The following is a 21,777-nucleotide window of genomic DNA, read 5'->3' on the forward strand; positions in this document are numbered from 1 at the left end:
TACATAGCAATCTTAAGGAAAGTCATTTATATATTTTGTGCCTGAGATTATTTATTCAAAATGTAAAAGTGGCGATAATTTTACCTGTCCAAACTATGTCATAGGCAACTTAAGTAGATAAAGATGGAGACAATGAATGTAAAAACTATTTGCCAACTGTGAAGTGAAGATAAGAGTGGTTAAAAATTGGTAGCTATTCTCTATGCCAGTAGTGAACTATCTGAGAAATAAATCAGGAAAGCAATTCCACTTACAGTAGCTACAAAAAAAAAAAAAAAAAGAAGAAGAAAAAGAAAACAAACAAACAAACAAAAAAACACCTCTAGAAATAAGCTTAACCAAGGAGCTGAAAGATATTTATGATGAAATCTATAAAACATTGATGAAAGAAATTGAATCCTAACTCTTTGTGAGGCTGAGGTGGAGGATTGCTTGAGTCTAGGAGTTTGAGACCATCCTGGGCAACATAGTGAGACTCTGATTCCACAAAAACATAAAAAATAAAAAAAATTAGCTGAACATAGTGGTGCATGCCCGTAGTTCCAACTACTCAAGAGGCTGAAGTGAGAGGATCGATTCAGCCCTGGAAGTTGAGGCTGCAATGAGCTGTGATCATGCCACTGCACTATACCATAGGTGACAGAGTGAGATACTGTCTCAGAAAATAAAGGAAATGATGAGAACACAAATAAATAAAAAGATATCCCCTGTTCATGGATTGGAAGAATTAATATTATTAACATGTTCACATTACCCAAAGCAATCTACAGATTCAATATAATCATTATCAGGATACCAGTGACAGCTCATGCCTGTAATCCCAGCACTTTGGGAGGCCGAGGCAGGTGGATCACCTGAGGTCAGGAGTTCGAGGACAGCCTGGCCAACATGGTGAAACCCTGTCTCTACTAAAACTACAAAAATTAGCTGGGTGTGGTAGTGGGCACCTGTGATTCCAGCTAATAGGGAGACTGAGGCAGGAGAATCGCTTGAACCTGGGAGGCGGAAGTTGCAGTGAGCCAAGATAATGCCACTGCACTCCAGCCTGGGCAACAGAGTGAGGCTCTTAAAAAAAAAAAAGTCATTCTTCACAGCAACAGAAAAAACAATCTTAAAATTCATGTACAAATGCAAAAGACCTCAGACAACCAAAGCAATTTTGAGCAAAAAAAAAAGCAAAGCTGGAGACACCACACTACCTGACTTCAAAATATACAAAGCTACAGTAAACAAAACAGATCAGTACTGGCATAAAAACAGGCACACAGACCAATAAAACAGAGGACAGCCTGGAAATAAATTCATGCATTTACAACCAACTTGTTTTTGACAAAAATGCCAATAATAGACATGTAGGAAAAGACAGTCTCTTCAATAAATGGTTCTGGGACAACTGTATATCCACATGCAGAAGAATGAAACTAGATCCCTATCTCTCACCATACACAAAAATCAACTCAGATTGGATTAACTACTTAAATGTAAAACCAAAACTGTGAAACTACTAAAAGAAAACATAGAGGAAACTCTTCATGAAATTGGGCTGGGCAAGGATATTTTGTATAAGACCTCAAAAGCACAGACGCCTAACGCAAAAATAGACAAATGGGATTACATCAAACTAAAAAGCGTCTTCAGAGCAGTGGAAACTATCAATAGAGTGAAGAGGCAACCTACAGAATGGGAGAAAGTATTTGTAAGCTATGTATCTGGTTAATATCTAGAATATATAAGGAACACAAACAACTCAATAGTATCAAACTAAATAACCTGATTAAAAAATGAGTCAGGGTGGGTGCAGTGGCTCACCCATGTAATCCCAGCACTTTGGGAGGCTGAGGCGGATGGATCATGAGGTCAAGAGATCAAGACCATCCTAGTCACATGGTCAAACTCCATCTCTACTAAAAATACAAAAATTAGCTGGGCGTGGTGGCATTCGCCTGTAGTTCCAGCTACTGGGGAGGCTGAGGCAGGAGAATCTCTTGAACCTGGGACGTGGAGGTTGCAGTGAGCTGAGATCATGCCACTGTACTCCAGCCTGGCGATAGAGCGAGACTAAGTCAAAAAAAAAAAAAAAAAAAAAAAAAAAAAAAAAAAAAAAGCCCTGCATAGACATTTTTCAAAATAACACATTTAAATTTCCAACAGATAACATGAAAAAATTCTCAATGTCATTAAACATAAGGAAAATGCAAATCAAAACCACATTGATATATTACTTTACCCCAGTCAAAATGATTATTATCTAAAACACAAAAAAATAACAAATGCTGGTGAGGCCATTGAGAAACGAGAACTCTGAAACACCATTGGTGATGGAAGTTCCTCAAAGAATTAAAAATAGAATTACCATATGATCCAGGAATCCCACTACTGGGTATATATCCAAAGGGAATGAAATCAGTATGTCGAACAGATATTTTCATTCCCATGCTTGTTGCAGCACTATTCACAATAGCCAATATACAAATGCCCATCTATAGATAAGTGGATAAAGAAAATGTGTATATGTACATATACATATGTACGATAATTTCCCTGATTTGTGCATATATACACATACACACATACATACACACACAATGGAATACTACTCAGTCATAAAACAGAATGAAATCCTGTCATTTGTGGCAACACGAATGAACATTGGAGGACATTATATGAAGTGAAATAAGCTAGATATAAAAACAAATACCACATGATCTCACTCATATGTGGAATCTAAAAAGGCTGATTTTATAGATTTAGAGAGTAAAATAGTGGTTATTAGAGGCTGAGGAGGGTAGAAAGGAGAGGGAGAATGGAAGAGGTTGGTCAATGGATACAATGTTACAGTTAGACAGGAAGAATATTCTGGTGTTCTATTACACAGTAGGGTGACTACAGCAAATAAAAATACAGCATATATTTCAAGATAGAAGACTGAATGTTGTCACCACAAAAAAAATATGTTTGAAGTCATGGATATTGTAATTTCCCTGATTTGATTGTTATATAATATATACACACATTGAAGCATCATACTGTACACCATAAATATGTTCAATTAATTTGAGGCCTTTTTTGGCATAAGCTTTTGTCACTTTATTGTTAACCAATGAATATTATCCAAAATTAGAGATGTAATTGTAACTTAATTGTACAACACAAAATTATGCTAATGGTAAAAGCCTACTGGGATTTACCAAATACTCATTAGTGCATTTTTACATTGACTATATGAACATGTGCTCGAGACTGTTAATAATAAGTTATAATTGGTTTAATCTCTTTGAAAATCCATATTGCAATTAGCCGGGGGTGGTGGCACATGCCTGTAATCCCAGCTACTTGGGAGGCTGAGGCAGGAGAATCGCCTGAACACGGGAGGCAGAGGTTGCAGCGAGCTGAGATCGTGCCATTGCACTCCAGCCTGGGCAACAAAAGCGAAACTCCGTCTCAAACAAACAAACAAACGAAGGAAAATCCATATTGCAAATGGTTCTTGTTTAGAAAAATTCACACAGCCTTAAAAAATGGATTAAATTCATTTTAATCCTAATCTACAAATAGATCATAAACAGCAAAATATATCTGATAATTTTTCAATACTGTATCAAACTGATGTAGCCATGGTAGTGCACATAATTCAAAATGAGGAAATCCAATGAAAGTTCAGGTTTTTATCTATTATGGCAGTTTCTTTAAAGTGAACATTTATGTTTCAAAACACGAATAGTAGGGTCCACCATCCATTCCTTTGATGTACTGCAAAACATTCTCTTCCATAGGATTCTGAAGCATGTGCACAACCGTGGTACAACAGTCACTTCAAGGTTCACCAGCTATGTTTTGTTCTACAAAATTCAAAAAATATATTAAATGCGACCTTTCTTTTTCATAATGTCTGCCCAAATTAATCCTTTCAAAGTCAGCAAAATCAAAAAAGCACAAGTGTTATTTTCAGACACAACTTGAATCGACTGTGCATGAAAATGTTTAATAAAATGGCAATTTTAATAGATAAATGTAAATTTGAGTGTGTAATACCAAATGGAAAGTAGCTGAACCACATAGAGTAAACAAGGCTTTACGTGTCTCCAAATTTAGCTGTTTTACAATAAACAAAGTATTAGAACATGTGAATATTAGAGCCTCCTAACTGGAAAGATTTCTTCAGTAAGATATAATTGAAATTAATATAAACTAAAATTATAATTTCTAAAATAGAATTAACAAACCAAATTTAAGTATTTTAATTAGATATTGAAAAAAATAAGCACAGTGATCTAGAAACCAAATATACTAAATTGATTATGTAACTATCATGTCAAGGTACAGACATTCTTCATATGCTACAAGATTAGCATCTCTCTCTCTCTCTCTCTCACACACACACACACACACACACACACACACACACACACATATAAACACACACTCTCTCTCTCTTATTCTCTCTCTCACTCTTCCTCAGCCATACAGCACCCCTCCAGGATGATAGTATATCAGTGAGGAGCTTACAATTTTAACGCAAATCAGAATCCCACAGTTTGGCTCAATAAAAAGGCAGCTAAAAATTTAGCACTCTTAAGATATTCTGAGGAAAAATGAAATTTCAAAAGTATTTCTCGGTGATTGAGACTATCATTATGAATTATAAAACATATAGCTTACACACTCCATTGTGTTTGAACAACCAGTCATCGTGGGTGTAGTAGTGAGGTAATATTGTTGTCCCCTCCTCAGGACTGACATTTTTATATGCTGCCCTTCCAGAAGGGTCCAGGTTTTAAAAAATAATTAAAATCAGTTACCAACAAATGTATATTTTCTTTTATTAATCATCTGTTTTTCTAAATCAGTCTAAAAAGAACAAAACTTTAAAACTCTTACAGAGACTGTTTCATCAATAAACTGTCCTAGGGAACTACTACTGCTGTCCAAACCTCTGTGAAACGGTAGGCAAAAAAAGCCATCAGAGGATTACAGGAGATAATACACCAATCAGTGTAGCTGTTATAGATGACTGTGATTAGATAACCAAATATCAAATATCCAATTAGGTAATTAAATTTGGATTTAAAAAACTAACCACCAGCTGTACATATATTATTAAATGTTCTAATCTCTTTCATCATTCATAGCCTTATTCTACATAATGATCCAAGACTGTCCACTCTGCTACCTACCGTCATTTTAAACACTGCCTGATCTGTATGATGGTGGAATTATGGCTATGGGCATGGCAGATATGAGAAGGGCATACTGAGAAAATGTGAGTGAGACAGAATGTGGAAATATATACAGGTTAAATATGGTAGAGGCAAGGGAAACCCATTAAAATGTTCACCATTATCCTTTAAAATGTACATAGAACTGAAACCACACATACGCATTTGTCAGACATGCTAATTAGTGTTAATCTTCAACAGAAAAAGAAAGAAAAAGAAAGAATGTGAAAGGAGGCAATGGAACACCATTCTCCATTCCCTGGACCAAAAGTAAAAGAAAACCAAGCATGATATCATACTGCCTTAATGCTGAAGAGCTCCCCTTAAATTTGTCTTTTAGCTAGCACAGTCAAACTGGTATAAGTGCTTTGACAAGGTGGGATGCATTCCATCATATCCGCAAAGGCCTGCTTTTCTCTGTTGGTGGTTCAGCTTATGCAGAACATATATGCAAAATAACAGCTCTCATATTGCTTCAAACTCATCGATACACTGCTTTGTATTGCCTTGTCGAATCTGTTGCAGACTCTTGTACTTATCACGAACTGCTTTAACATTCTCAGCATGAAGAACATCACTATGTGCCCAATACAACTGGCAAACAACTTTTTGACCAGGTGGTGAAAACAGTTGGTTAGCGTGAGGTCTGTTTTTTTGGGCTGCTGTATGTAGACAGCAAAGGTTATCCTATATGGCTTAAACTAAATAAAAAGGTGACACAGCAAGATGTTAAAAAAGAGAATCCTTTACAGTTCAAGTTTAGAGCTAAATTTTTCCTGAAGATGTTTCTGAGGAATTAATTCAAGAAATAATCCAGAGACTCTTCCTGCAAGTTTAAGAAGCCATCTTAAAGGATGAAATGTATTGCCCGCCAGAAGCAGCAGTTATTTTGGCTTCCTGTGCAGTCCAAACCAAGTGTGGAGATTATAATAAAGAGATTCATAAGCCAGGCTACCTGGCTAATGATAGACTCCTACCCCAGCATGTATTGGAACAACACAAACTAACAAAAGAACAGTGGGAAGAAAGAATACAGAACGGGCATGAAGAACATAGAGTAATGCTAAGGGAGGATTCTTTGATGGAATAGCTGAAGATTGCACAAGATCTAGAAATATATGGTGTCAACTATTTTGAAATAAAAAATAAAAAGGGGGCCGGGCATGGTGGCTCATGTCTTTAATCCAGCACTTTGGGAGGCTGAGGTGGGCGGATCACGAGGTCAGGAGTTCGAGACTAGCCTGACCAACATGAGGGATACCCCGTCTCTACTAGAAATACAAAAGATTAGCCAGGCTTGGTGGCTTGTGCCTGTAATCCCGGATACTCAGGAGGCTGAGGCAGGAAAATCACTTGAACCCGCGAGGTGGAGGTTGCAGTGAGCCGAGATCACACCACTGCATTTCAGCCTGGGTGACAGAGCAAGACTCCATCTCAAAAAAAAAAAAAAAAAAAAAAAAGAAAAATAATAAAATAAAAAATATCAGAATAAAAATAAAAAGGGAACTGAATTATGGCTAGGTGTTGATGCTTTGAGTCTGAATGTTTATGAGCATGATGACAAGTTAACACCTAAAATTGGTTTTCCCTGGAGTGAAATCAGAAATATTTCATTTAATGACAAAAAGTTTGTTATAAAGCCAATAGACAAAAAGCCACCTGATTTTGTTTTTTATGCACCTCATCTGAGAATCAATAAGGGGATTTTGGCCTTATATATGGGAAACTATGAACTATACATGCAAAGAAGGAAGCCTGATACTATTAAAGTACAACAGATGAAGGCTCAGGCTAGGGAGGAGAAACATCAGAAGCAGTTGGAAAGGGCACAATTAGAGAATGAAAAGAAGAAAAGAGAAATAGCAGAAAAGGAAAAGGAAAGAATAGAACGTGAAAAGGAAGAGCTAATGGAACGTCTAAAATAAATTGAAGAACTGACAATTAAAGCCCAGAAAGAACTAGAAGAACAGACTCAAAAAGTTCTAGAACTGGATCAAAAATGAAAACGAGCAAAATAAGAAGCAGAGCGGCTTGAAAAGGAGCATTGAGCTGCTGAAGAGGCGAAGTCTGCCATAGCAAAACAAGCTGCCGACCAGATGAAGAATCAGGAGCAGCTAGCAGCACTTGCTGAATTCACTGCCAAGATTGCACTTCTAGAAGAAGCCAAGAAGAAAAAGGAAGAGGAAGCTACTGAGTGGCAACACAAAGCTTTTGCAACCCCACAAGACTTGGAAAAGACCAAAGAAGAGTTAAAAACTGTGATGTCTGCCCCCTCTCCACCTCCACCACCAGTCATTCCTCCGACAGAAAACGAACATAATGAACATGATGAGAATAATGCTGAGACTAGTGCTGAATTATCAAATGAAGGGGTAATGAACCATAGAAGCGAGGAAGAACATGTAACAGAAACATAGAGAAATACATGTGTTAAGAAGCAACTTCAGGCATTAAGTTCAGCATTAGTTCAAGTCATAGATGAAACCAATTTGAGGTTTTTAATCTGATTTTTTTAAAGATAAATATGAACAATTATCATGTCATCTATAAATTTCAAAAAAATAATGAAAAAGGCTGTGTGAATGAATTTTTTCTTATGATGTTTTAATTATATACATTTTTTGAAATATTAAATTGGTAAAACCAAATTGCCAAATGTAAGGTGCATTAAAATACTGATAAATTAAATGAAAGATAAAATTCCAATGTTTACATAAAATTTGATTTTTAAAAATATACCATTCTTCCCATTTAGTTACTATTTCTCTATTTTATGTGTTATATTCACTTGGAAAATTCTATCAGTACAACAAAACAAATGTTTCAGTGTAAAACTTCAATCAAATTGACCATTATTTTGTCTTAAAAAATCAATTTATTTTATTTAGTCAAATTTTTAACTTCCTAACAATGCTTTTGAAAGGAGACAACTTGATTTCAAGGTTTAATTTTTGGAGGAGATTAACGTCATGAATATTAAACCCCAATATTCATTATTTAGCAGGTTTATATTTAGAATTATATTGAGAGATTTAAAAAGCTGTAGAGAACATTAATGTAATCAATGCCAAGTGCAGAACTAAATGATTTCTGTCAAATAATATTAGTGCATTTTGAAAGTTTTATAACCTTAATGTAATCAATGGCAAGTGCAGAACTAAATGATTTCTGTCAAATAATATTAGTGCATTTTGAAAGTTTAATAAATGCCTAAATTAAGGTATGAATTGTTTTAACTCTTATCTTTCGTCAAATGTCTTCTATTTTTAATCAATACTGCTGTGTTATGCCTTTTAAGTTGACAGAATGAATAATTTCTCCTATCTTCAAATAAAAAAATGTCCAAAACATTAATAAAATACAAAGGTCCATTTCTGACCTTGCAAGTGTATGATAGGCTGTATATAATAGTATCCTATCTGTTAAATAATAAAGAAATACCTTTTGCCCTGATAAAGTTAGATGTTAAGAAATCGTGTCAATAGCTGAATAATATGTCTCTATTGTTATCTATCTAAATTCAGAAATAAAGGTGTCAAGAATTGTAGGCCATTTCCTTCCCGGAGAATGTGAATTTAATCCAATCAGATTTTATTCTCAAAGTATGAGAACTTTCAGGCAGACATGTACCTAAAAGACATGTGCCTAAGAATATACTGGATTTGTCAGGAGAAAACAGTTTATTTCCATATGAATATTTTCACAATATCCCGTAACAGTTGGCAGTGTAAGTATAAGTTTCCAAAAGGTACATTCAAGTGTTTTATGAAATTATGAAACTATAAAAACAATAATTGTAAACTTTATTCAACTCATTTGTTCTTATATATACATATAAATTCATTAAGATTTAATACAAATTAAATACATTTCTTTACATAATCTTCAGATGGCCATTATCACCATGTGACATCGAGTGGACTTGCTGCCCATATTTTTGCCTTATTTCCAAGTTTCAAATAATTTTTCCGTCACCAGAATTCTTTCAAAAAACATCTTCTAAAAGAAATTTGGATGTACTGTATAAAGAAAAACTCTTCTGTGTCTGTTAAGTTGCCACATTCAACTTCAATTTTCAATCCTGTGCTTTGCCATACATCTTTAGAAACAGCTTATGATTTTGCACATCTCTGTCTCTTCCAAGCTATTTCATTCTCTGCTGCTTACTCTGAAGTTCTGAAGTTAAGCTTTAATCTCCATAAAGCATTTCAACAGAAGATAAAAGAAGGAACACTTCGACAGTTGCACAGAAAACTATGGAGAATGCTGTGAAATATTGGAATACATGGTTTCACTATTTAGTTAAAGACTGATGCTTTGTGGAGTTTTATAAATATGGTATACAGCATGAATATATTTATATATAAATTCATTTTTCGTCATCTCGCAGTTGTAGGAAATGAAAAACAAATGTCTTATTTTTGACATTCATAGCTACACATACTTTTCCTATTTTTCACAAAAACCTCTAACAAGAGTAAAACTTTAGAATTACAAAATGCGTCTATATTTATTAGAATGAAAAAGGTATATATGTATATACTAAACATAATATTTGCCTTTTTTGTAAATTAAGTGGATTAATGTTGCTACTGATACATGCAAGATAATAGATTTCAGGAAATCTCTTTGTAAAGACATATTTTTCTGAAAGGGGGACATATGTTTGGGAAATATTTTATGCAAATTTGCCAAATAATGCTTCTCTTCACCTAATAAATATTTCAGAAGCATTAGTGTTTGGAACTCAGTATGTATTTTTTTTTTTTTTTTTTTTTGAGACGGAGTTTCACTCTTGTTGCCCAGGCTGGAGTGCAGTGGCACAATCTTGGCTCACCACAACCTCCGCCTCCCGGGTTCAAGCGATTCTCCTGCCTCAGCCTCCCGAGTAACTGAGATTACAGGTGTGTGCCACCACCACACCCAGTGAATTTTGTAGTTTTAGTAGAGACGAGTTTTCTCCATGTTGGTCAGGCTGGTCTCGAACTCCTGACCTCAGGTGATCCACCTGCCTCGGCCTCCCAAAGTGCTAAGATTACAGGCGTGAGCCACCAGGTCCGGCCCCCATTGTGTATTTTTGTATGTGTACATGTATGTATATGTATGTGCGTGTGTTTTGTTTTTCCTCTCATTTCGTTTTGTCATACGTTATTGCTCTTTCGGTTATTGTTATAATTTTTTTATTGGGGAAAGAAAACCACATAACATTAGATTTACTCTCTTAACAATTTCTAAGTATACTATTAACTATATGCAAACGTGCAGCAAAATTCTAGAACTTCTTCATTTTAAATAAACTGAAGTTTAATAGCCATCAAAAAGCAATTCTGCATTTCCTCCATCACTGGACCCTGGAAACCATTATTCTACTCTGTTTCTATGAATTTGACAAATCATACATCATTTGTGCTTCTGTGACTGGTTTATTTCACTTAGCGTAATGTCCTCAAAACATGTCATCCATGTTGTAATACATGACAGAATTCACTTCTTCTCAATGCCCAAATGTAGCAGTCTGTAGCAGTCTGTAGCAAATGTAGTAGTCTGTAGCATTTTTTCATTTTATTTCCTCTTTTAGTAGAATCCATTGAGTATTGACATGAAGCAAGTAGATATGCTTAACTTGTACTCATGAACAATGATGAAATAAGCAGCATACTCATGACTGATGTTTGCACTTACTAGCCCGTTCATGTACTCATCGACCTTAACAAGTGAACAGCATAGAAGAACAAGACTTTTCAGTGTATTTTCATTAAGTATGCTAAAGACATCCTTTATTTTAAGAAGATTTCAGAGAAAAGTAGACATAAACTGCCTGTAGCTTTTGCATAAATAATAATGATATTAGCTAACAGATATTGAATGCTTCCTGTGAAATTGTTATTTTTCTAATTGCTCCTTACAAAAGTGAAATGAAGAATGTTATGATACAAAGTATACAGATAAGGAAATTGAACCACAAGAAGGATAACAACACAGCTAAGACTTAATGGCATCAGAATTGAACTTAGCTTGTTTCCAGATCCTCTGCTTTTAAATCTTAATAAATGTTGCTGGGCAAGACAGCCTTTAAGATGATCTAAATTATATTTACAAATTAATATACATACAATATATAAATATGTAATATATCTCTATCTGTCAATCATCTAGCTATCTAGCTGGCTTTCTGTCTACTGAGTGTGTGTATGTGTGTGTGTGTGTGTGTGTGTGTGTGTGTGTGTATAGCAGTGGGTTAATTATCCAAAGGCTAATGATTTTGTTTAAAGAATATTGAAAAAGATTAATTTTCTATGACAAACGTAGTCCTTAGAATCTAGAGTCTACAATAACTAAAGCAATATAATTTCCCATAATACATGTATTTAACATTTGATGGTTAAATGTTACAGTGGTTGGAATTTTTTTTTTTAATTTTTCGCTCATGTCACCCAGGCTTGAGTGCAGTGGTACGATCTCAGCTCACCGCAACCTCTGCCTCCTGGGTTCAAGCGATTCTTTTGTCTCAGCCTCCCAAGTAGCTGAGACTATAGGTGCCCGCTACCATACCTGGCTAATTTTTGTATTTTTAGTACAGATGAGTTTTCACCATGTTGGCCAGGCTGGTCTCAAACTCCTGACCTCAGGGGATCTGCGCATCTTGGCCTCCCAAAGTGCTGGGATTACAGGCATAAGCCACTGTGCCAAGTCTAGTGCTTGGAATTATTAAACGTTTGTGGTTCAAAGGAGTCACTTGCTCCTTCTGATTAAAAAATGAAGAATGGAAATGTAATTTACTACAAGAAACAATGTGTTGGTTGAGAAATTATTGAGACCATTGCTCATCTTTATTATTCACCTTAGTGTATTCTTTTTCTACTATGCTCTTGTGTATACCAGGATGTACTTTTCTCAAATTATTTTTACTTTCTTTGTGATAGTATCAAACATCATAGTATTTTGATTTCTAAAAACATTAATTTCAACAACATTCTTCCTCTCAAGGATTCTCATAAAATTCTGTTTTACATATATATGTATGTGTATATATACATGTATGTGTGTGGTTATGTGTGTATATATACATATATGTTTATGTGTATGTACAAGTTTAATGTTTATAACTTTAATGCAAATTAAATTGAATATAAAACTGAAGTGAAAAATATCTTATATCTTAGCAATAATAAGTTAGCACCCCAGTAATAAACAACTATTATTCTTTATTTCTCAGGAAATGACACTTGGATCTTTTAACAACACTCTTTGTTTTTCCAGTTTTTGAACTGCAATGCTTTATTTTGATCAACCTAGTGACTCCATTTAACCTCTCATCACCTTTAAATAAACTGAGTGCCATTCGATTAGGTATGGTACTATGCATGATTGCGTCAATGTATATGCAAGAATTTGACTTTTAAAAGTGAATTCACTACTAGAAGAAAGTGCTATAACAACTAGTGCTTTTGTAATTGCTAGTGCAATTGTATCCTGTTACCTAATTTCCAGCCCTATAGTAGGCTCACTTTCCTGCCCTATGATTACATGACTTGTTTTTGTCAATGAAATATAACAGTGCCATGTGACACTTCAGTGTGAAAGCTTGAAGGGCTAGGGAATTGTAGGCCACATTATCTTTCCCTTGCTAAAGTGATCATAAAAGTAGATGGTGCCTCTGTCATCTCAGGTCCCTGTTTAGTTACAATAAGCCAAGATCCCCTGTCAATTTACATTTGACATATATCATATGTAAGAAATAAACTTTATTTTCTTCCAGTAGCAAGGATTATTGTTATTGCAATATAATCTTGCCCATCCTGGACGGCACTGAACTTCTCCAAAGAGTATGGCTCTCCTATAGCAAATCCCTAAAATAGCCTACATACAAGACAGTGAAGGACTAAGAAATTATTACTGAAAGACAAAAGGAAGCTGATTGATAATATGCACCGGTGTAATATTTGGCAAAACTCTCAACTGCAATAACATAAAAATTAGATCAGGTACCTAATGAACTTACAGCCCCAAGGAAAGAAAAGAAAGAATAAAATGTTAGTAATGAGTGTTGGTTGCTGTTGTTTATGTTTACAAGCTGTTACAAGAAATTGGTAAGCACACAAAATAATCAGATGATTTGCAAGCAAGAATGAAAAGTCTATAGAAAATCCTTAAATTTAAGTACATGTAGGGTTGAAAAGTCAAGTGATTCTCAAAACCAAATAGTAATAGATATTTGTAAGCAATACTTTGAGCAACAAAGGGCTGATTAAAACTCAGAGGTGAATTGCATGAAGGATTAAATCAAGAATTGGTAATCACACAAATTGTTGAAACATATGAATTGTTCAAATTATCTCAAAGTAAGTATCTGAACCTCACAATAAAGATTGTGATACAAAGAAACTCCCTTCAGCTAAACAAAATATCTTGGGAAAAAAGAAAATAATATTGTAGTCTCATGGTACACAGAATTAAGTTCACAGGTATAGGGACAGGGTCTAAAAATCAAGGAACAATAACAAATGGAAGAATTTTGTTAAGCAAAAAAATGGGTGTGACCATTGGCACAGACAACTTAGTGAAATTAAATAGAAGCTTGCTGATTGTTTTTGGAAAGAGCCTGGAATAAAAGAGACTAACAGACAAAACCACATTTGGTTCTCCCATTTTATATGAAAAGAAAGCAGTTTGAAAATAACTGGACAAAGAATATATTCTCAGATGGCCAATGTAGGTGTGAACAAAGTGAATAACAGAAACGGAAGGGCCTTTCAGGGGAAGAACCAATTGCTGGGAAGGACAATATCCTAAGGAGCAGAATTGGAGTTCAACAAAAAAACATTATCTACCCAATGTACAGAAGTCCCTTGCAAGATCTTCCCAGCAAGATCATAGAACTAAAATGAATAAATGATTGCTGCATACCCCCTCGCCCCCCTCCATTCTTCTGTTTTCTATACAAGAGAACTTATTGTATATATCTTGTCCCTGTTCCAGTTCCACAGTATATATTGGTTGAGTGTAGAGCAGATAATCCTACTTTTGGTCATAAGTTTTCAAATCAAGAGGAGCAATCAGGATTTGATGTGGGCTACTGCACATCATCTGGTGTAGTGGAGATTACTGATCTTCAGCCAGAGGTAATTGTATTTAAGTTTTACTGGACTTGAAAAAACTCTTGTGTTGTTCCTCAAGGAAAGAGTAAATCCGCTTTGCCTACAGGATGGAGACAAGTTGATGTTTTGTCCAGAACGTGGATTGTGGTAGTCACCTGAGCAGTTCACCAAATGTTTCCTGCTTTCTGCCTTACGGGTACATTGTAGAATTACACTCACTCATTGAATTGAGGTATGGTCATATTATTTGCTTTGCAAATGAAAAGTAGGTGAAAGTGATATATGCTACCCCTGGGCAGAAGACAAGAAATAGTCTATCATTCTAGACATTTTCTCCTTCCTACAGGGGTGATCGTGAAAGCTTAGGATGAGAGGGAGAGTCTTGAAGTCTGGTTTGCTTAGTGAATGCAGACTTCCCATTTCTCCCCTGATGACCAGTATTGGCCATGTATCATAGCAAGAACTAAAATTTCTTATGCTAAATCACAAAGATTTGTGGGGTTTCTGTTATGGTAGCATAACCTGACATGTTGTGGCTGATTGTGAAAGTGTGTAAGAATGAGCATGTATTAGTCTGTTCTCACACTGCTAATAAAGACATACTCAAGACTGGGTAATTTATAAAGGAAAGAGGTTTAATTGGCTCACAGTTCCACATAGCTGGGGAGGCCTCACAATCATTTGGAAGGCAAATGCGGAGCAAGGTCATGTCTTACACGGCAGCAGGCAAGCGGGCATGTGCAGGGGAACTCCCCTTTATAAAACTGTCAGATCTCGTGAGACTTATTCACTATTATGAGAACAGCATGGGAAAATCTCACCCCAGTGATCCTATGACACGTGGGGATTCTTACAATTCAAGGTGAGATTTGGGTGCAGACACAAAGCCAAACCATATCAGAACACATGTGTTGAATTAATCCCATTAAAATACGGCCATTCAGAAAATGTTCCTTTAATACACCAACAATAAAAATCGGAAATATAAAATCACTAGAAAATTTGAATAGTTTATGCAAAATAATCTGCAAATAAATGTATTTCCTTGATTTCCTGGTGCCAAAAACTGTCTGAGAAATAGAGAACATTATACCCGCAGTAACAATGCCTTAATCAAAGGGATATAAACAAAAGACAAGGATAAATAATCCAGTATTTGAGGGGCTACATCTGGTTTCCATCTATGTGTTTGAGAAAAGCCTCTGGTCCTTAAGGCCATAAAAAGTATACAAGCCATAATGGGAGGCTTATTTTCAAGTTATAGTTCATGCATTCAGGGATATATGCTAGGGATAGACAATGAGCATTGTGTACCTAGATGTCTCTAGGCACCATGTACGGAAAAGAATTCTAATCACAAAGGATGAGTCACTAGCTAAAAAGCCTTGAACGTAGCTCAGCTCTAACATTATCATGAGATGTTATATTACTAACCTGATCCAAGAACTGAAAGTTAAATTATAAATATGTGATTTTAATACAGATAGAGTGATATATATATATATTCATCCTATATATATATATCGGATATATATATATATATCCTAATAATTTCCACTGAGTGAGTCCAGAGCAATGACTGCTCTAGTGAGACAATAAGCACACCCAGGGTAGTAGCAATGAGTGCACCTACAGTCATATCTTGGTTTCTAAATACTATTCTTTTCTAAAAGGAATAAGAGCTCCTTAGATAAATGGCAGATTGCAGCCCTGGAACTGGGAAAGTGTAAGATGAGCCTGGAACATCCCACTGTGCCATAAAGTAAATAAACGCTCAGAGAATTGAAAGGCACATTTTGAAAGGACACAGGCACCAATCTGAAAGGGCTTCCACTGGCCAAATCTGAGACAATTTGAGAATCCAAATAAATGGTGATAGCAGTGAATTAAAAACCATAGAGAAAAATAATCCATGAATCCTATTAATGGAAGAGTAAATAAGTAAATGACGGAGAAAGCAAAGCTCATTGTCATAAATATAAGAGATGATGGAAGTAGAAAATCACTATTTGGCAGCTATCACAACAGTACTTGTTTCTGTTAGGAATTATCAACAGATACCAAAATCAATGAAGAAGCCAGGTGCAGTGGCTTGCACTAGTAATCCCAGCTACTGGGAGACTCGGGCAGGAGGATTGCTTGAGCCCAGGAGTTCCAGACCAGCCTAGGCAACATAGTGAGACCCATATTTATTTATTTATTTATTTATTTGTGAATAATAAATTTCTTTTTAATTAGCAAAGCCAGGACCCGGGTTTGGTGGCTCACACCAGCACTTTGGGTGGCTGAGGCAGGAGGATCACTTGAGGTCAGGTGTTCAAGAATAGCCTGGGCAACATGGCAAAACCTCATCTCTACTGAAAATACAAAAAAAATAGCTAGGTGTGGTGGCGCGTGCCTGTAATCCCGGGTACTTGGGAGGCTGAGGCATGAGAATCACTTGAACCTGGGATGCAGAGGTTGCTGTGAGCCAAGATTGAACTACTTCCCTCCAGCCTCAGTAACAGAGTAAATTCTGTTTCAAAGAAAGTGCAAGAAAGAAAGAAAGAAAGAGAGAGAGAGAGAGAGAAGGAAGGAAGGAAGGAAGGAAGGAAGGAAGGAAGGAAGGAAGGAAGGAAGGAAGGAAGGAAGAGAGGGAGGGAGGGAAGGAAAGAAAGAAGGAAAGAAAGACAGAAAGAAAGAAACAAAGAAAGAGAAAGAAAGAACGAAAGAAAGAAAAAGAAGAGAAAGAAAGAAAGAAAGAAAGAAAGAAAGAAAGAAAGAAAGAAAGAAAGAAAGAAAGAAAGAAAAAGAAAAGGAAAGTAAGTCAAGCCTGGTGGCGTATGCTTGGAGTCTCAGCTACTTGGGAGCCTGAGGAAGGAGGATCACTTGAGCCCAGGAGTTCAAGGCTGCAGTGAGCTATGTATGATCGTGTTACTGCACTCCAGCATGGGATTCCCCATTTGTAGAGATTCCCCATCTCTACAAAAAAATTAGTGAAAACATTTTTAAAATTAAAAAAAAATTAGATTAGTAAAAATGAGGAAATGTATTTACATAGTATTAAGATAATTATTAATTATAAAATATCCACCTTATAATAAAGAAACCGGGCACATATCACTTTCACCAAATAATTAATGTTAACTTTGTCATTAGTGAGTTAAATATGCATTATGTACTTTATGCTACGATACACTGAAAGTGATACATCATATCTGGTGTATTCTTGACAAAAATGCACAAGGTCAATCTAAACAAGACAAAAAACCTGAACTGATTGACATGGTATAAAATAGTTTATACTCTTCAAAAATATCAACATACTTAAAGGTTGAGAAACTCTTCCAGATTAAAGGAAATGCATGAGACAGAACAATTAAGTTCAAATTGTAATTCTGAATTGCATACTGGACCGAATTTTATTTTCTGTAATGAATGTTAAGGAATAATTGGCAAAATTTGAATATAGAGTGTTTACAGGCTGGGCGTGGTGGCTCAGGCCTGTAATCCCAGCACGTAGTGGCTCAGGCCTGTAACCCGAGCACTGTGGGAGAACGAGGCAGGTGGATCACTTGAGCTCAGAAGTTTAATACCACCCTGGGCAACATGGCGAAAACCCTTCTTTACAAAAAAACCCACAAAAATTAGCCAGGCGTGGTGGCACAGGCCTGTAGTCCCAGCTCCTGGGGAGGCTGGGGCAGGAGGATCCCTTGAACCCTGGAGGTGGAGGTTGCAGTGAGCCGTGATCACACCACTGTGCTTCAGCCTGGGTGACAGAGAGACCCTGTCTCAACAACAACAACAAAAAAAGAGTGTTTTTGCATTGATGTCAATATCTTGACTTTGATAACTGTACTATGTTTATGTAAGAGAATGTTCTTGTTTTTATGAAAACACATTGTAAGTATTTAGAAGTATCATAACTGCAACTTATTTTCAAATGTCCCAGATAGTTCAAAAATATGTGGATAGATACATATATACGTGCATGCATACCTACATACAAATAAGTAGAGAATAACAAAGTAGTTTTTATTCACCAAATTTAACATTTGGGAAATCCAGGTAAAGGTGGTTTGGGTAACACTTAACATTCTTTTTGCTCTAAGCCTGAATTATATGACAAAATAATTCCAAGTTCAAAGTTTTATCTTCTGCCTTTATTTTACTTGGTTTCTCTTTCACATTTGACATTGTTCACCAATTCTTCTTTTGAAAAACCATATTTCTTGAATTTGACGATACTGAATTCTGTGATATTAGAAGCACTTCTTCAGGCGATTTTGAAGACACTGATTTTCCCTAGGGTTTCTGGTCTTTTTGGTCTATACATTCCCTAACTAATAACGTCTAGTTCTGTGGCTTACACTACTACTTTGGGAGTTAAGGATTCCCAAGTTTATATTTCAAGCCCAGATTTTTCCCTGTGTTCCCTACTCTTTTAACCAGTTTCTTACTGGATGCTTTCATCTCAATTTTCCATAGATAATTTATACTGAAAATGTTCAAAGCTGTATATGTTATTTTTCTTTTGAAACCCAATTGCCTCTTTTGTGTTCCTGTACTTATTGATTGCATCAGTCACTGCAGTAAAAAACACAGTAGCATCCTAAGTTGTAGTCAATCAAATTCTATGCAGAAAATACTTTAATCTCTCTAGTCTTTAAACTAACATTCATTCCTTCAACAAATATTTATTTCCTATATATTTGGCACTGGGACTAGAGCAGTGAAAAAGATGTATGTAGCTCAGTCTTTTTTTGTTAACATTTTTAATTGGCAAATCATAATTATATGTATTTATACTCAGTCTTGATTATGCTTGCTTTCTATTGGAAAAAGTAGACAATTAGATGTAAGTCATCTTTTTCACTTAAAGAACACATCTATTTATATTACCAAGTAACAGATTCAGGGTCAAAAATCTGAGAACTCTAGGGTAAGAAAGAAAAATTAAATCATCTCTTATCACATTGCCATCATAATTATGACATGTACTGCTACCATTTACTGCCACTGTCACCAGAGTGATGGCTTTAAAAAGCAGTTCTGATCGTGTCATACCATTTCCCTGATGAAGATTCTTCAGTAGCCCACTACTGGCTATAGGAAAACCTCTAACACCTTGGCAAGGCTTCACAGCTGTTTACAGCCTGGCCTCTGCCTACCTAGGGGTACCTTTTGCTTTTTTGTCCTACTCTCACCCCTCCCCTTCCTCATATTCTTCTGGAGTCATCCTGAATAACTTCATGGTTCCAGAGTGCTATACTGTTCTATGTTCTGCTGAGACACCATCAGACCTGGTGCGTATGTTTACTATAAAGCAAATAACACCAAATTTCAGATATTTATTTATCTTTCTTTACTGAGTTCATGCAAGTAAAAGAGACTTATTGATCTTTAAGTTTCCAATATTTACCATACCTGAGTGAGGCGTAGTAGGAGTCCACAAATATATATTGAAATAATGAAATAAAAACATAGTTACGTATTACTCATTAATATAAAGAACAAATAAGATGTAGTATTTTGAATTGTAGAATTTTGTCAATGCAATTTGTTACTGGGAAAAATTTACATTCTGTTCTGAAGGACATAGATAATTACTGATCTCCAATATCATCATCATTTAAACATTCTTACTAAAAGTCATCTTTGTCATTGGTGTTATACTATAAAAATACTACCTTCATAAATATGACATCCCAGATAGAATATTACCTTCTACAAAAAGGTACTTATCACCTTTTAAATTCTTATTTGTTTAACATTCTATTTACTTCTACTGAGGAGCCAAACCCAACTAATTAATAAATAAATGAGCTAATAAATTAATTAGCTATGTTTTTAAATGCTCTACTTTGACCAATGTACTTCAAGCTTGGCCCTTGGTCAGGATTGTTTATAAGGTGAACTAGGTTTCTAGTGTTCCTCTTTTGGAATGGTTAGTTACTGTTTGAAACTAAGAGTTAAAATATAGTTTCTTAATACTTCTTGGTTCTTTATGGAAATAATAGAATATAAAAATTTCCACCACTTACAGAATCATCTCTAAGGAGGATATAGTATAGGCCACCTTATTTTTAGTTGCTATATTTTGAAATGAAAATAAAACTTTTGTTGCAGAACTTTACTCCTTAGTTCAGCTAAAAGTGGGTTCTTGTCACACAACCAGGCAAGACTAGGTGTGTGGACACATTGAAGGGTGAGTAGAGCAGAACTGATTGGGCGGAAAGGAAAAATAGCGGGGGGGAAAACCCTCAGCAAGGTGAGAGGGGATTCTGCCAGTGGGCTCCTGTCTCACAGACTGAATTCCAGGCCACCATACATGAGTCGAAGAGGCCCAGCTCAAGCCCCGTGCACAAGGCATGAACTTCCCATGGCTCCACCCCATTCTCCTAGTGCACAGGCAGGTCAGAGATTCTCTGGGGACCCTCCACCTTATCTGTCACCTGCATCTATCACTTTGAGGGAACCCTCATGCCTTTTCTTTCCACATAAGTACTTGGGAATAAAAACCAAAACAGTTTATTGCCTTTCTCATTTGACAAATACATATCAAAATTACAATTATTTCTCGTACCCTCTCCCAAAATAAGAGTTTTTTTGTTAATTGCTATTTGCTAACTGTAAATATTTTTATTGACAGGTAGGGGTGTTCTGTAAATGGAATCAATGTGATAGTTTGTATAGTTGGCATATTTTAAAAATTGTGTTTTTACTGAACATATAAAAAATGAATTTACAGTAAGAGCAACAACCTGTGAAAGTCAAAACAAAAGTGAATAGAGGATTGGTTAGAAGTCTTTCTGTTGGTAGGAAAGGGTAGAGCACATATGAAATCATAAAGAATAAAGTCTTTACTTTATGTTATTTCAGATTGTTTATTTCCTTTGTTAATTATACTTTAAACACAGAAATAGAAAAAAATCAACTATAAAAGTGTGGTAGTAAATCATTTACATAGCATCTAATTTTACAGACTATGAGGATTTTATGTTAAATATTTAATGACAGGATATGGTAAAGAGTTGGAAATTCTAGTTAAAGTTTGACAATTTGCTTACAACAATAGAGCAAAATGAATTGAGAAGCTAAATTATGTTTCATTGTTTAAATATAATTTTAGCCATTTCAAACTACTTATATCTTTTTAGAGTCTTTGTAAGCCATTCATAATCTGGCAAAGGAGAGAGATTTACAAACTGATTACACCATAATGTGGTAAATGCACTGATGAAGGAACATGATAGGGGATTTTCAAAAGTGGCATATGTTCTAGTATGTGTGCACATGTATTTCCACACATACATCTGGGCTGCTTTTACAGAGAAGGGAGAATTTTTTTCTGCATATTAAAGATTGCAAAGGAATATGTGAGGCAGAGATTGGTGAGGAGAGGAAACATGTTTCAGCTCATGCAAAGATGCTGAGGTATGGATAAGCTTGGCATATTTAGCAACTGGTGAGAAATTGGTATG

At 35.5% G+C, this 21,777-nt stretch overlaps 2 pseudogenes across 1 annotated transcript; both read left to right on the forward strand.

The window, feature by feature from the left end:
- The window catches only part of LOC704618 (radixin pseudogene), a 51,183-nt pseudogene extending 44,784 nt beyond the window's left edge, over positions 1 to 6,399 (forward strand).
- Positions 6,400 to 6,712: 313 nt separating this feature from the next.
- On the forward strand, positions 6,713 to 7,723 carry LOC144329400 (radixin pseudogene; annotated as a pseudogene). Its single transcript, XR_013412725.1, has one exon. The product of XR_013412725.1 is annotated as a radixin pseudogene (transcript).
- The last annotated feature ends 14,054 nt before the right edge of the window (positions 7,724 to 21,777 follow it).

Source organism: Macaca mulatta, chromosome X, assembly GCF_049350105.2.
Source record: "Macaca mulatta isolate MMU2019108-1 chromosome X, T2T-MMU8v2.0, whole genome shotgun sequence".
NCBI classification, from domain to species: Eukaryota; Metazoa; Chordata; class Mammalia; order Primates; family Cercopithecidae; genus Macaca; species Macaca mulatta.